This window comes from Amphiura filiformis, chromosome 18 (assembly GCF_039555335.1).
Source record: "Amphiura filiformis chromosome 18, Afil_fr2py, whole genome shotgun sequence".
NCBI classification, from domain to species: domain Eukaryota; kingdom Metazoa; phylum Echinodermata; class Ophiuroidea; order Amphilepidida; family Amphiuridae; genus Amphiura; species Amphiura filiformis.
In genome coordinates, this window is record NC_092645.1 from 55,144,661 (window position 1) to 55,157,627 (window position 12,967).

The window sequence follows — 12,967 nt, forward strand, 5'->3', positions numbered from 1 at the left end:
ATCGCAACACTTTAAAATAGTGTATTACCTTAAGGGGGATTTTTTGTGGGACATGAGCGCACATCGAATTGCATTCTGAATATGAAGAATGTCCTGATGATATCAAATAATTTTGATTTTTTGATATTCGAGATATAATACACATTTTATTGCAAATGATTAAAAATTGATATTTAACAGTCCTCGAAGTAAACTTTGCAAATCTAATGATATGTACTTCAAGTGTATGTAGCTGGGATGAAAAGCCGACGATCAGTTGAAAATTGTGACCTTTGATATTGGATATAGGTTTTTCCCCAAAACATTAAAAAAATAGGTATTTTGGGGCAAAATGTATATCTTCAATATGAAAGGTCAAAATTTTCAACTGAACGCCGGCTTTTCATCACAGCTACATACACTTTAAGTACATATCATTAGATTCATAGAATTCTTCCTTATGTTCTTCAAAGAACCATTAAAGGTTCTACAAAGTGGTTCTAAATTGGTCTGTTGGGTTTTTTGAACAGAACCTGTTTCCTTTCGGGACAAAAAGGTGACGATTGCTTATTTTTAGAAAGTATATACTGTATTCCAATTTTATTGATCTAATATTCGTATATTTTTGGTACATGTAATGAATTCTCAAATAAATAAATATGCTTCATTGACTTGTTTCTTATGTGAACTTGACTGTGTGTACGTGTTGATACAATGTAAACAGTTTTTTATGACGTTATACTCCTACAAAATAGATTTCAATTATGTTTTAAATTGCCATATGAAATACATAATCCTAATCCGTTATATAGACCCGAGTTAAAATAAAGGTCAAAGCTCAATATCCGTTATTCAGACCCGAGTTAAAATAAAGGTCAAAGCTCAATATTCAACCAATTTGTGGGAAAATTGGACCTAAACGTATGTATCGTGTTAGAAATTTGGGGTAAGATCAGTCAAGAAAATAAATGTATTAAAACATGACGACCTCGCCTTATTGTTCTACTTAAATTAATGCCCGTGCTACGTGCTATATAAGACGACAGATGTATGACAGCGGCTAAAAACAATACCTTTATTCTCATTCTTCACTGAAAACTTAAACTAGTCAATTGCAGGCTGGACTAGCTTTAAACTAGTCAAACTGGTTAGTCAAGCCTGCTTGACTAGCTTAAGCTAGTATTTCAACCTAGTCAAGCCTGCTGGACTAGTTTTCAGCCAGCTGGACTAGTTTTTGATTAGTCCAGCTGGCTTGACTAATGTGATTTGTCCTACTTGACTAGTTTTAAGGATTGACTAGCTTATGGTTAGTCAAGCAGGAAGGAAGATGGACTGGCTTGACTAGCTTAAGTTAGTCAATTTACCAGTACTCTGTGGTATGTGACCTCTGACCCAACTGAAATCTAAGCAGGTCTTCAACCCCGGTCTTCAACCCGGGTCTTCAAGCGGGCAAACATAGATTTTGCAACTGTCAACTGCTGAGGTCAACTGCATACTCACTTCAATGGTTCACTACAGAGCAACGCTCTCAAGTTTTTGCCACAAATTGTCCTGGAATTAATTCATCAAGATTTTGTATAACATGTCATTCGCTTCTAGGTAAGTCTTGCTTTGTGTTGATATATGTAAGGTTGCAATTTGTTATAATATTACATCAGAAAGACAAAAATAATATCAGCTCAGAGGCCTATGCACCGTATACAGTAAACAGCACATCATGCATGATACTTCTAATTTTGTTGTTTATAGCAATCATGTGTACACTATATGATATTCTACAATGTAGGCCTACTTGTATTTGGGCCTTGGTCATCAATTTAAGTAACATTAGGCCTACATGCAATGGCACCTTTATATTAATGATATAAAGGTATTGTTAAGCTAGCTGATGAGCCCAGATCCTCCAAGTTAAATTAGGGACTGCCTCTGTGTACAGTGTGTAATATTATAAGCCGCCACTGGGGATGGGGGCAAAGTTGTGTACTGTTTTTGATACTTTATTGTTTGTTGCTATAATTTATTCTAAATGTAAAGTACAATTCATGGTTCAAGGACCACAATAGAATTAGAATAAACTACTTGGAATAAAGTGAAATTAAATTGGGAGGGGGGACTTTTGGCTAGCCGAAGGGGGGGGCAATTTTGGTACACATTTAGGGGCACCTTTTAAATAAAATGATCTTAAAAGGCTTAGGAAACAGTACGGAAATGCTATGTAAATTTTCCTACTCGCAATATAGACCATGGTTGCAAAATGGGATCCCAAAAATTTGGCATATAGGGGGACCTACAAGGGGTGGATTTTGGGCAGGCCTAGAGGTATTTTGGGTATGCCGTTTGCAAATTCCTCCAGGAGCTCTCAACAATTACAAAGCCCCAGTTATAAATTAATCAAAGGCAACACATGATGATGAAGATTGGCTGTAAATTCAAAGCGACCCATGATTGAGCCAAATTTCAAGAACATTTTGAGCAATTTTAACCCCTATTTTGTTCTAAAACTAGTATTATTTTTATTTGGATTGAAAAACTACCACTATTTTTCATAATTTCGACTTTCGAGAACATTCGGATATTAAAAAACCTTAATTTTGGTAAACTAGTAAAGTGATCGAATTTGAAATACATATTAAAAATATCACCCAACATGTAAACAGAATACAGAGCGTGTTGACGTGTGGTGTGCTGGTGGTATACATTTATGTGCCATGCTTAGGCTAATTAAACTTAGCAGAAATCATTAATTAAAGCTGGATGGATGCTTTTTTGTTCATAAATACTATATATTAATAGACCAACTAGAAATTTTAAAACATTTTTTTTTTCACTATTATTAAGAAATTTAAAGTCAAACTTAAAACCAATATCAAATATGACTCATTTAAATAGTAATAACTTGCTAAAAATGCTATGTACATGGTCTACAAAATTATTAATTATCACTTTTTAGAATAATAACCACGACCCAAACAAAATCTACAGTCGACAGTTTGTCAAATTATACCATTTTAATGTCATGTATTTTTTTCATATAGGTTCTGTTCCTTTTCTGACGAGATGCAACCGTGAAGCTTGAAAGACCCAAAGCCATCATATACACTATCTGGAGGATTTCACTCAAATACCAAAGGTAATTGAAAAATGTATGACCAAATGACAGCCTCATCCCCTACTGTTACAAATATCTGATCTTTTTTTGGCATATTTCAGAAGAAAGCTCATATATTATAACCCCAAGTGAAATTTTATGCCTGAAATATGTTACGTTTTAGCATGTTTAAATGTTATAAACTGTGATTACCACACAATGGTTCTCAGTGGCGGCACCAAGATTTTGGGTGGGTGTGGGGGATGGGGAGTAAATTTCAGGGGGGGGCAAAATCAACAAATTTTGGGTAAAATTGCTGCAAAAAGTGAAAATTTGAGTTAAAAGTGGGGCCAAGAAAAAATATGGGGGAAGCAAATGCCCCTGTATTGCCTCAACTATTGGTTCTATGGCCATTTTAAAACACATTTTTGCTTCTAAATGTTAAAACTGCTACTAAGGCAATTTAACTCGAAAATGTCATCACCAAGAAATCAGAAATTAGTGTGATGCCGGCCTCAATGTGAGGTATCTTCAAAACACAACAGAATGTCAGAATCTGACCATACCCTTTACGACAGTACGCTATATTTGTAAACACTGTCCCTGGTAAACACTGTCCCAAAAAATGATGTGGAAATACATGACCAACCAAAATTTTGGAGGTGTAAGAACTTCCTTCAATTTTGGTGATTTAATTGGTGGGACTATTACGGAACCCCCAAAGTGACATGGAAGAAAAAACTTGGGGCCCAAGATAGGAACTTGGGGCCCCGACATCGTAACTTGGGGTCCGAGTTAGTAACTCGGGCCCCGAAATACTATCTCGGACTCCCGGCTTAGTAAGTTGGGGCCCGAGTTACTAATTCGGGGCCCTGAGTTACTATCTCGGGCCCCAAGTTACTATCTCAGACCCGAGTTACTAATGCGGGGCCACAGGTACTATCTCGTGCCCCAAGTTACTATCTCAGACCCTGAGTTACTAAGTCCGGGCCCCAAGTTACTATCTCGGGACCCTGAGTTACTATCTCAGGGTCCCGAGTTACTATCTCGGGGCCCTGAGTTACTATCTCTGGGCCGTGAGTTACTAAGTCAGACTCCGTTTTTTTCCTTCCATATCACTTTGGGGGCTCCGTAGACTATACATGTATTAAACTGTAAATAAAGTTCTTGCTGACACAAAATATTTTTTCAGAAAAGTTTAACTAATAGTAACTTTTTGTATAATTTGCTTTCAGGTTCTGCTGAAATGTAACCCAACTGTGGTAGAAATGGACTTCTAACAACTGCAACTCATCAAGAAGAAAATTCTGTACATCAGCCGTGCAAAATAACGAGTTTAAGACGTTACACAAACAAGCAGTGTGAAAAAAGAACCTTGCACTAATTTTGCCTGTCAAAGATGGATTTATCTGAATCATGCACATGAAACTTGCCTGATTCATGATTTGATACGCATTCAAAATGATTTCATCAAAACTTTTGATTGTGGTGACTTCATTATTGTGAATATGAGGGACAAACTTTAATGACTATTTTTCTCCCAATCAGGCATTAATAAAAAATTATGTAATGCCCTTTCCGACCAGCGGTGGTCTGCTATCTCTAAGGACCACAATCTCTAAGGTTCGCTTTCTCTAAGGTTCGCAAATATGAATTGTAGATTTAAAGAAAGGAACATCATGAGTTTGTTTGCTGGATGACTATGCAATGACGTCACTGCCATATCAGGGTGAAAAATGGTATTATACCTATCCATGATGCTTATTTTGTATGTTAATTTGTATGATATCTGGATAGACTCTATACTGTGAATTGTGATCAACATGATCAATATTAATGTTTTTAATCTGTCAAACCAAGCTGTTTTAAAAAAAAAAAAAAAAAACAGTTACGGTTTTGACAGATTAAATACATTTATAATTAGTTATTTATTTACTAAATTTCATAAACAGAAATCTTTGTAATTTATGTTTAAGGCTTTTATAATAATATTATGAAGAGTTAGGTATCATGTTTTGTTGGATGCAAGATAAGAATGTCATAAAGTTTTTCTAATGTTATTTTGGACTTTGAATTGTTTCTTATTTCAGAATCTATTGTCTCCAAAAGAGGATAGGATACAGTTTGTGGTGGGTACTAGGTAGCCAGATGAAATGAGACAACATGGTCAGAAGAGAAAAATCAAAATCCTCGCCAACATGCAGGTCTAGTTCTAGCTGTACTAATTATTGGTGCTTGCTTTTGCTTCATATTTCACTATTTATGCTGCATGATTCAAGATTATCTATGGAATAATTCTTGTAAATTCATGCAGGGAAGCAATAAGCAAACATTAATATATCTAGACTAAATCCACATGTGGCTCATTTACTTTCCAATTGTATAACCCTTATCAGACTGTATCCAATCTGCAACTGCATGTATGGTTTGCATTAGGTTTGTTCGGCTGGCTGGACTAGCTTGAGGTTAGTCGAGCATGTTAGTCAAGCCAGCTGGACTAATGTTACATTAGTCCAGCTGGCTTGACTAGGGCTATGTTAGTCCAGATGGGCACCAGTTGGACTAACTTAAAGCTAGTCAATAACTAGTCGAGCGACTAACCTTAACTAGTCCAGCATGCTGGACTAACATCAAGCTAGTCAAGAAACTAGTCAAGCGACTAACCTGAACTAGTCCAGCGTGCTGGACTAACATCAAGCTAGTCAAGCGACTAACCAAAAGCTAGTCAAGCGACTAACTAAAAGCTAGTCCAGCATGCTGGACTAAGATAAGTTAGTCAACCTTGTTAGTCCAGCAAAACTGACTAGCTTAAAGCTAGTCCAGGTGGGCACCATCTGGACTAGCTTTAAGTTAGTCCAGCTGACCAATTTAGGTTTTCAGTGTTGAAACTATTTGCAAAACATATTTTTTACAATAACACTTTGAAAACACTTTAGAAATATTATTGTAGTGTGTTTTCATACAAAACGTTTTCATAACCTTTATATAACCCGACATTTAATTTAGTTATTTCTTTCCTTCTTTGTTTATCTTTCTTTCTTTTACAAAAATCACTGGTACCGGTAAATGGCGATAGAAACATGGTACTCCTGCGTAGCTGAACTTCTTACCAGCGCCTGGCGCACAATCCACGCAGTTTTTAGTTTGACGCGCGCGTGGCGCCAGGAACTGCGTGGACAAGATTTCACAGAAATTTCAGTTAGAAACGAGTGCGTACTAGACGCGTGGATTATACCCCTTAAGGTTTTACCGTCGTCACCCGTTTCGACTTGACCATTGCGTCTATTTTCAACGCGTGCGTACCCCGCGTCGTGCTCGGCGTTGCGTTACAGACATCGCACAGAACGATGCGTGTTGTGCGTGTCTATGCTATTTTTGCGCACCGGCGATAATTAGGGCCACAAAATAAAGAAAACAATGTTTGCTGAGCGCAATAAAAAGTGGCCGCTTCTAATATATTAAATACAACATGTACAAACCAAATGCCAGCGTGCTTCCACTGATAACGGACCTGGACCCCCTCCCCAAAGTAGGCCTACGACAGTAGTGTCCAATAGATGGTATGAAGTTATAGGTCTACCCAAACAGAATCAGGGTGTTTTTTTTTTTAACATTAGGCCTAAACGAGTGTTGGTTAAATTGGTTAATACGTTTTAATATTTTTTGGCCCAAATGTTGGGTAAGCACTATATTATAGGCCTATATAAAGGTTAAACGTTAGAACGTTTCATAATGAAACACACTACAACAAAATTAAAAACATGTTGTGAAAATGTTATTGTAGACATAATATTATTTTTGCAACATTGTTCCAACTTATAATATGTTTTGCAGCAAGTGTTCAATGTTTTTGATTGTTATTTTAAAAATGTTTAAAAAGTTTATAATCCAACATTTAAATGTGCACTGAATTCATAATGCATGCAATATAGACAACACCATCAAAACTTTTTTTTTAAAAGTCATACATTTACAAAAATGATCATTGGCCAAACGTTTCTCTACAGCTATAGGAAACCCAGTGTTTAACTTTGCTTTAATTGAACTGCAACCATTGATGATATGAATCCACCTCGAGATAATTCTGTAGGCCTATAGTTTTTGTGACCAAAAAAGCTTTCCTCTCGGTAAACGGGACTAAGCATGCTAAGTAGGCCTATGCCTATAATAATTGTAGGCCTATTATAGTAAAACACTTCCGCCCATGGTGTCAAACGCTTCGCTGTAACATGTTTAATAAATCCTCTTTTTGTTCATTCGAGTCAGGTTATCATAAAGCTGAAAATTCCTCACTTTGTGTAACTTGATAACTCTTATGGGAGTCTTTCGTACACCCGTTTGTGACCAAAATACACCAAATTAGAATTAGGCTAAGGATTTTAAGGCTTCATTAAATCTTTTATAGTCGACATCCTTATAATTGTTCCTATTTAATATGAACACTTCTTAGCCTAAGAAGTATCTTAGGTAACTTTTTTTATAGTGAAAACTTTCATGCGTAAACAGACAATTCCTTTTTTGTGGCCATATGCGTAAACGAACGCTGATCCGGCATCAGATCGCGCGTGTATGCCAGCGCGTTGGTACGCACCAAAATATCCATCTACGCAATTAACTACGCATGGTGTCGCAGAAAAAATGCTTTTTTGACCTATTTTGGTCAATTTACGCGAAAACAAGGTCCGGTACCCCCAATTTTTTTTGCGCGATTTTACAGAGCTTTTTCTTTTTCATAACATATATAAAATTAAAAAATTTTTGTCTCGACAATTTTTTTATACAACGCAAAAGGTGGTATATTTTGGACAAATTGCTGATTTTGCCATTGAAGTGTACAGAGATTTTTGGAAATGTACACCTATTTTAAAACGGCTGTAGCTCAAAAGTGAGGTCCGGCACCCCCTGTTTTTTTACAGATTTATTATCTACACATAATAATGTACAAAATATGTCAATTTAAAAAAATTTGGTCGATAGGTTTAGTAACGACGGTAAAACCTTAAGGTTAGCAACTATTTTAAACTGTTGCGATTTAGTAGTTCACAGCATCTTGCGAATGGTAGAGAGCTTTGGGAAAAAGTGCATTGATCATTTCATAGAGAGTGTGTAGAAGAATTCAAATATCACAGATATACTTTTGTAGGTCATGTGGTTCTTGAGTTATGTTGTAAAGAGTGCTGAAAGAACAACACTTTTGTAAAACGTACATAACTCATTAACAACAATAAATCAAGCAAGTTTTCAAAGTATATGATTTGTACAATGAACTTTTGCAAAACATCAAAGTGTTATTTTTCAATATTATATTGATTTAGATTATGAAAATTAATTTTTTTGGGCTGCTTCGACCAGTAATACCTAGTCTAACCTTAAGGTCCTGAATCAAATGATAACTTTGCCCCCCGTTGGAATAATCATGAAAATACAATTAAATGGGCAGTTTATATTATTCTTCAATTCGTCACTATGAGAAAACACAATGATAAATATAGTAGACAACTCGGATCATAATATGAAGACCACTTGGCCCCTCAACATGTATACACTAAAGTTGCGTATACAGTTTCGTATAGTTTGGTAATGTTTTATACATGTTCAGGGGCCAAAACAAATCTTTCACAACCTTTCATGATGTTTTTACCCGGGAACATTTATTAAACATTATAAAACCCTAAGAAACTATACGTAACTTTAGTGTAGGCCTATACATGTTAAGGGGCCAAGTGGACTTACGGTCTTTTTGCGCTCAGGTCTTCATATGTACTCCTATCGACCTTTTGCCACACATCCCAGAATTCTGTTCCAGGACGCCGCGTATTGAGTTGAAAACGGTGCATGAAAACCGACATTTGAACACGGACATAAAATTTCCAGCCACAACTACGCCCTAAAATAACGCATTGTGGGATAGATGGAGAAAAGATCACGTGATTCCTGGAACTGTTTTATTCAACAGTGTACAGTTTGACAGATTCCACATCGGCAACTGCTACTTTATTTTCCTGCACAAAAGTTATCGCGAATGGATTGCGTAATCCACTCACAAGACGCGTCACCAACCGTCCAGTTGTGCTGCAATACTGACCTACTGATCCATCACTGCTGCTAACGAAAACACTTCCGGATTGTGTGTCAAAGGTTATACCTAACGGCCTTTGGATGCTCAGCGTTAATCTCTCTTCTCCGGACTCAAAGTCTAAGATACAAACCTTGTTCGCTTTGAAGTTGGCAAAGGCAATATCTTTGCCGTTGGTGCAGATTGCGTCGGTGGGTTCATAAGTTAATGTGTGCGTTTTGATCAAATTCCCCGCCTGCTGATAAATCTCGAGTGTTTTAGTTTTCGTGTTTCCAACAACTACATTCTCGCCGTCGGATGATCCACACACCGCAAGCCTGTTACCTTTGATATTAGGCAATGCTTCTATGCACTGACCTATAGGGGAGAATACCTTGATGTTGGCCCCAGTGGTGATAGATTCAGCCACTAGAAATCTCCCATCTTCAAGCGAGGCCACACTTACTGGTCTGTCCACGCCATCGAAACTGAACTGATACTCATACGTGCCCTTAACCTCCCGAAATGCAAGTACTTCATTGGTTTTATTGTCAACGACCGCTAGAATACCATGTTTGGAATGCGCCACTGACTGTGCTTTCTTGAATATATCCATTCCAAATTCCGCTTCTAAGGACAAGCTACGTACATGGATTCCAACACAACCGAACCATGCTTGGTTGTCTAAAGCAGCTGCATGAAAACAAAGATCCTCCAGAGTTGGATCAGTTGGCTTCTCAACATCAAATGTTATCTCCTCCATACTGCTTATGAGAGAGGAGTGTTGCAGCATCCAAAGCTGACCCGTATCATTGTTGACGAGTTTATCTAGGACATTACGTGCACTATCTAATCGTTTCTTCTGAAGTTTAATCGCACCAATTTGTCTTTGAACAGTCTCTACCTGAATCTTGCCACGATCTTGGATCATCTCTTTAATCTCAAAACTTCGCCTTTGAGCTGCTGCTACAACTCTACTCAGATGATCGTCAACTTTCTGCAGCTCCCTATCCATTGCCGACTGTACCTCTGATGCCAACGCTTCCAGCTGCTGCCCGACAACAGTTCCCTTTGCAACACTTTCTCTGATATTACTTGAGAGTTCCATCATGCGAATTTTCTGAACTGCATTAATGCATTTTGGACATTCAATACTTGATCTGGTCCTGTGTAGTCAACGAGACAAGACATACAAAAGACGTGTGTACAGTCTAACTTTTCAGGGTCTTTAGGAAGCTCGAAACAAATGGAGCACGGCAGATTTTCATTTAGTGTTAGTGTGACCGGTGTTTTGCAGCCGCCATGTCGATGTTGATTATGTGGTGTGTTTAGTATAGGAACCTATGACAGTTTAGGCTTATTACAGTTGGTTAAACACTAGGATCCGCAACATGCTCATCTATCAGGGCACAGTTCTTTAAACCCAATACATTTGTACATTCATTGAATGACCTTTGTAGATTTGGGTACAAAAACACAAACTCTGCAACTTGAAGTCAAGTTTTGCAATCTGATTCTGTAATTGAGGTTATTGGACTATGCCATTGAGATGAGGCTCTTGTGGTCTATAGTGAAAGATAGATTTCGAACAATGGTATGAAATATGGCGAGATCAATGGTTATATGCGTAGGAATGTCATTACCAGGATCGTTGGTGCAGACAAACCGTACATAAGATAGCTGCTCCATGAATAATTTATGTTCCAACGGCTACCTATTTCCATGAATATGATATTGTTGTTGGATAGTAGGGTTGTTGTCAAGTAGTATTTTCATTGTCGACAATTGTCAGATCCTAAGATCCGACGTCGACAAGTTGTCGACAAAGTAATACATCAGCATGATCAGTAGTCAAAATATTAAGTTCAGAGACTACATTGTGCGTCGCTTATTTACATATACTACATATTTTATTTTATTTATTTATTTTAGTGATTAGTTTTTATCAACAATAAATTGATCCATGCTTGTCGACAGTCGGGAAAATTGCTTTGTCGACAATATTGTCGACAACAGCCCTATAGGATAGTATCTGTAACATGATCGTAACATGAAACTGTAATTTATATAAACCATTGGCACTTTTCTATTTCACTTTTGATTTAAAAAATGCGTAAAGGCAGCGATTGAATATAAGACTCATTGCACTGCGTGTCATAAGTTCAATAAGAAAAACTTAACGCTCAAGTGAACCAAAAAAGTACGATAAGTTTACATACTATTAATTTTTACTGAGATGTGTGTCTTTCCATACCCAGTCCTTCAGTGCTCTTCCGCACTCCCAGTGTGAGAGAGTCTTGATAGTGGAACTGGGACAGTCTCACCTGACACGACGGATGGTAATGTTCGTCACTAAAAAAATAATAATAAGGTTTTAAAACTGTTACTGATGATTCTTGTTTTGATTTTTAAATATTTGTAGGCAAATAATTTCCGCGTAAAAGGTGTTTATATAGAAGGAAGTACGATAATAAATTATGTGTGATCATTGGAACGACTTTACGACAAAGGATCGTGAATGTCTTATTTAGTAACAAAAGCAACAAAAAAACAAGCGCAGTCGGTGAATGATATAGTAAAACTATATAATTTACAGTCCCCGCATACAGCATTCACAAAATTAAATATCTGAAGAAGTTTATGTTAACTCAGCCACAGCGGCGTACCCATAGCGGCGTACTAGTTGCGGTTGGCAGGTGCCGCTATAGCAGTTCTCTGTAAGTGGTCACCAAACGTCAGGCCGCTCAGCCCGAGGGGGGGGAGTCTTCAAAAAAAATTTTTGCTGTTTTTGCTACCTATCAGTATACCAATTTTCAACAAAAAGCACACTAAATTCACCCGAATTTCTCCTAATTGGGCGATTTTAAGGGCCCTATTGGACGCATTGGTCTTAACTGAAAACCCACCCATCGATATACCAAAATTGCTGAAAAGGTACCCCAAAACCGTGGTACATCATCCCCGTATACCTTCAACCAGGGAGAACCCCTCCCCCGGGTGCTTAGTCACGAGCGCGGCAATACTTCCTCCGTCGGGTTTGACTCAGCTCCTCCCAGCGATTTGCCGCCTTTGAGCCGCAAAGCGGTGGAGTGACGATTGATGTATTAGAACAACGCTGCTTGGGTTTAAACAGTCGATTTGACGGTGAAACTCACAAAATATTTCACATTTTATATAAACTCAACCCAGAAAGTATCGAAACGATTATAGATGGTCATATATAATTGGGAACTGAAATATACAGCAAAAACTTATTTAATGTATATAAAGCGCAGCTTTCTTCTGCGCATTTTGATACCTCTTTTGTTGCTCTACGATATTATTTGGGCGAGTTATGGGCGCTTGAGTGGCTTCAAGTCGGATTTTGAAAGTTGCACTTAGCTCCTATTCAAGCCAAATGCGAATAAGACATCTTGTTCAGAGAATGCAACGACGAATCCAGGCAGTGATAGACAGTGGTAGAGTAAGACAGTGATGGTGGGCACACCAAGTATTGAGATGTCAGCAGAAAGAGTTCATGAGATAAGTCAGAGATAAGTAAAGGGTAGCAAGTATTGAAGTTGGAAGTCGAAGTCGAAGTAAAGTTCATGGTTAAGTAAACAGAGCACATCGGTGTCCTTTGTCTTGATTTTTTGTGCGTGTGTACACGACGAAGAACGTATTTGGCTTGAATAGGAGCTAAGGGCAACTTTCAAAATCAGTTCCCGATATATCTGGCCATCTATAATCGTTTCGATACTTTCTGGGTTGTGTTTATAATGGGAAGAGCATTGTCTATATACTAAATTACTAGCGTCAAAATAATGAGCAACGACCATCTATATATTGTTAAATAGTACATTATT

At 37.5% G+C, this 12,967-nt stretch overlaps 1 long non-coding RNA gene across 1 annotated transcript; it reads left to right on the forward strand.

Moving 5' to 3' along the window:
* Positions 1-1,429: 1,429 nt before the first annotated feature.
* LOC140139518 (uncharacterized) lies at positions 1,430-4,392 on the forward strand. The gene is made up of 3 exons (XR_011857150.1): positions 1,430-1,578; positions 3,015-3,109; positions 4,303-4,392. It is a non-coding gene; the product is annotated as an uncharacterized lncRNA (long non-coding RNA).
* Positions 4,393-12,967: the final 8,575 nt, after the last annotated feature.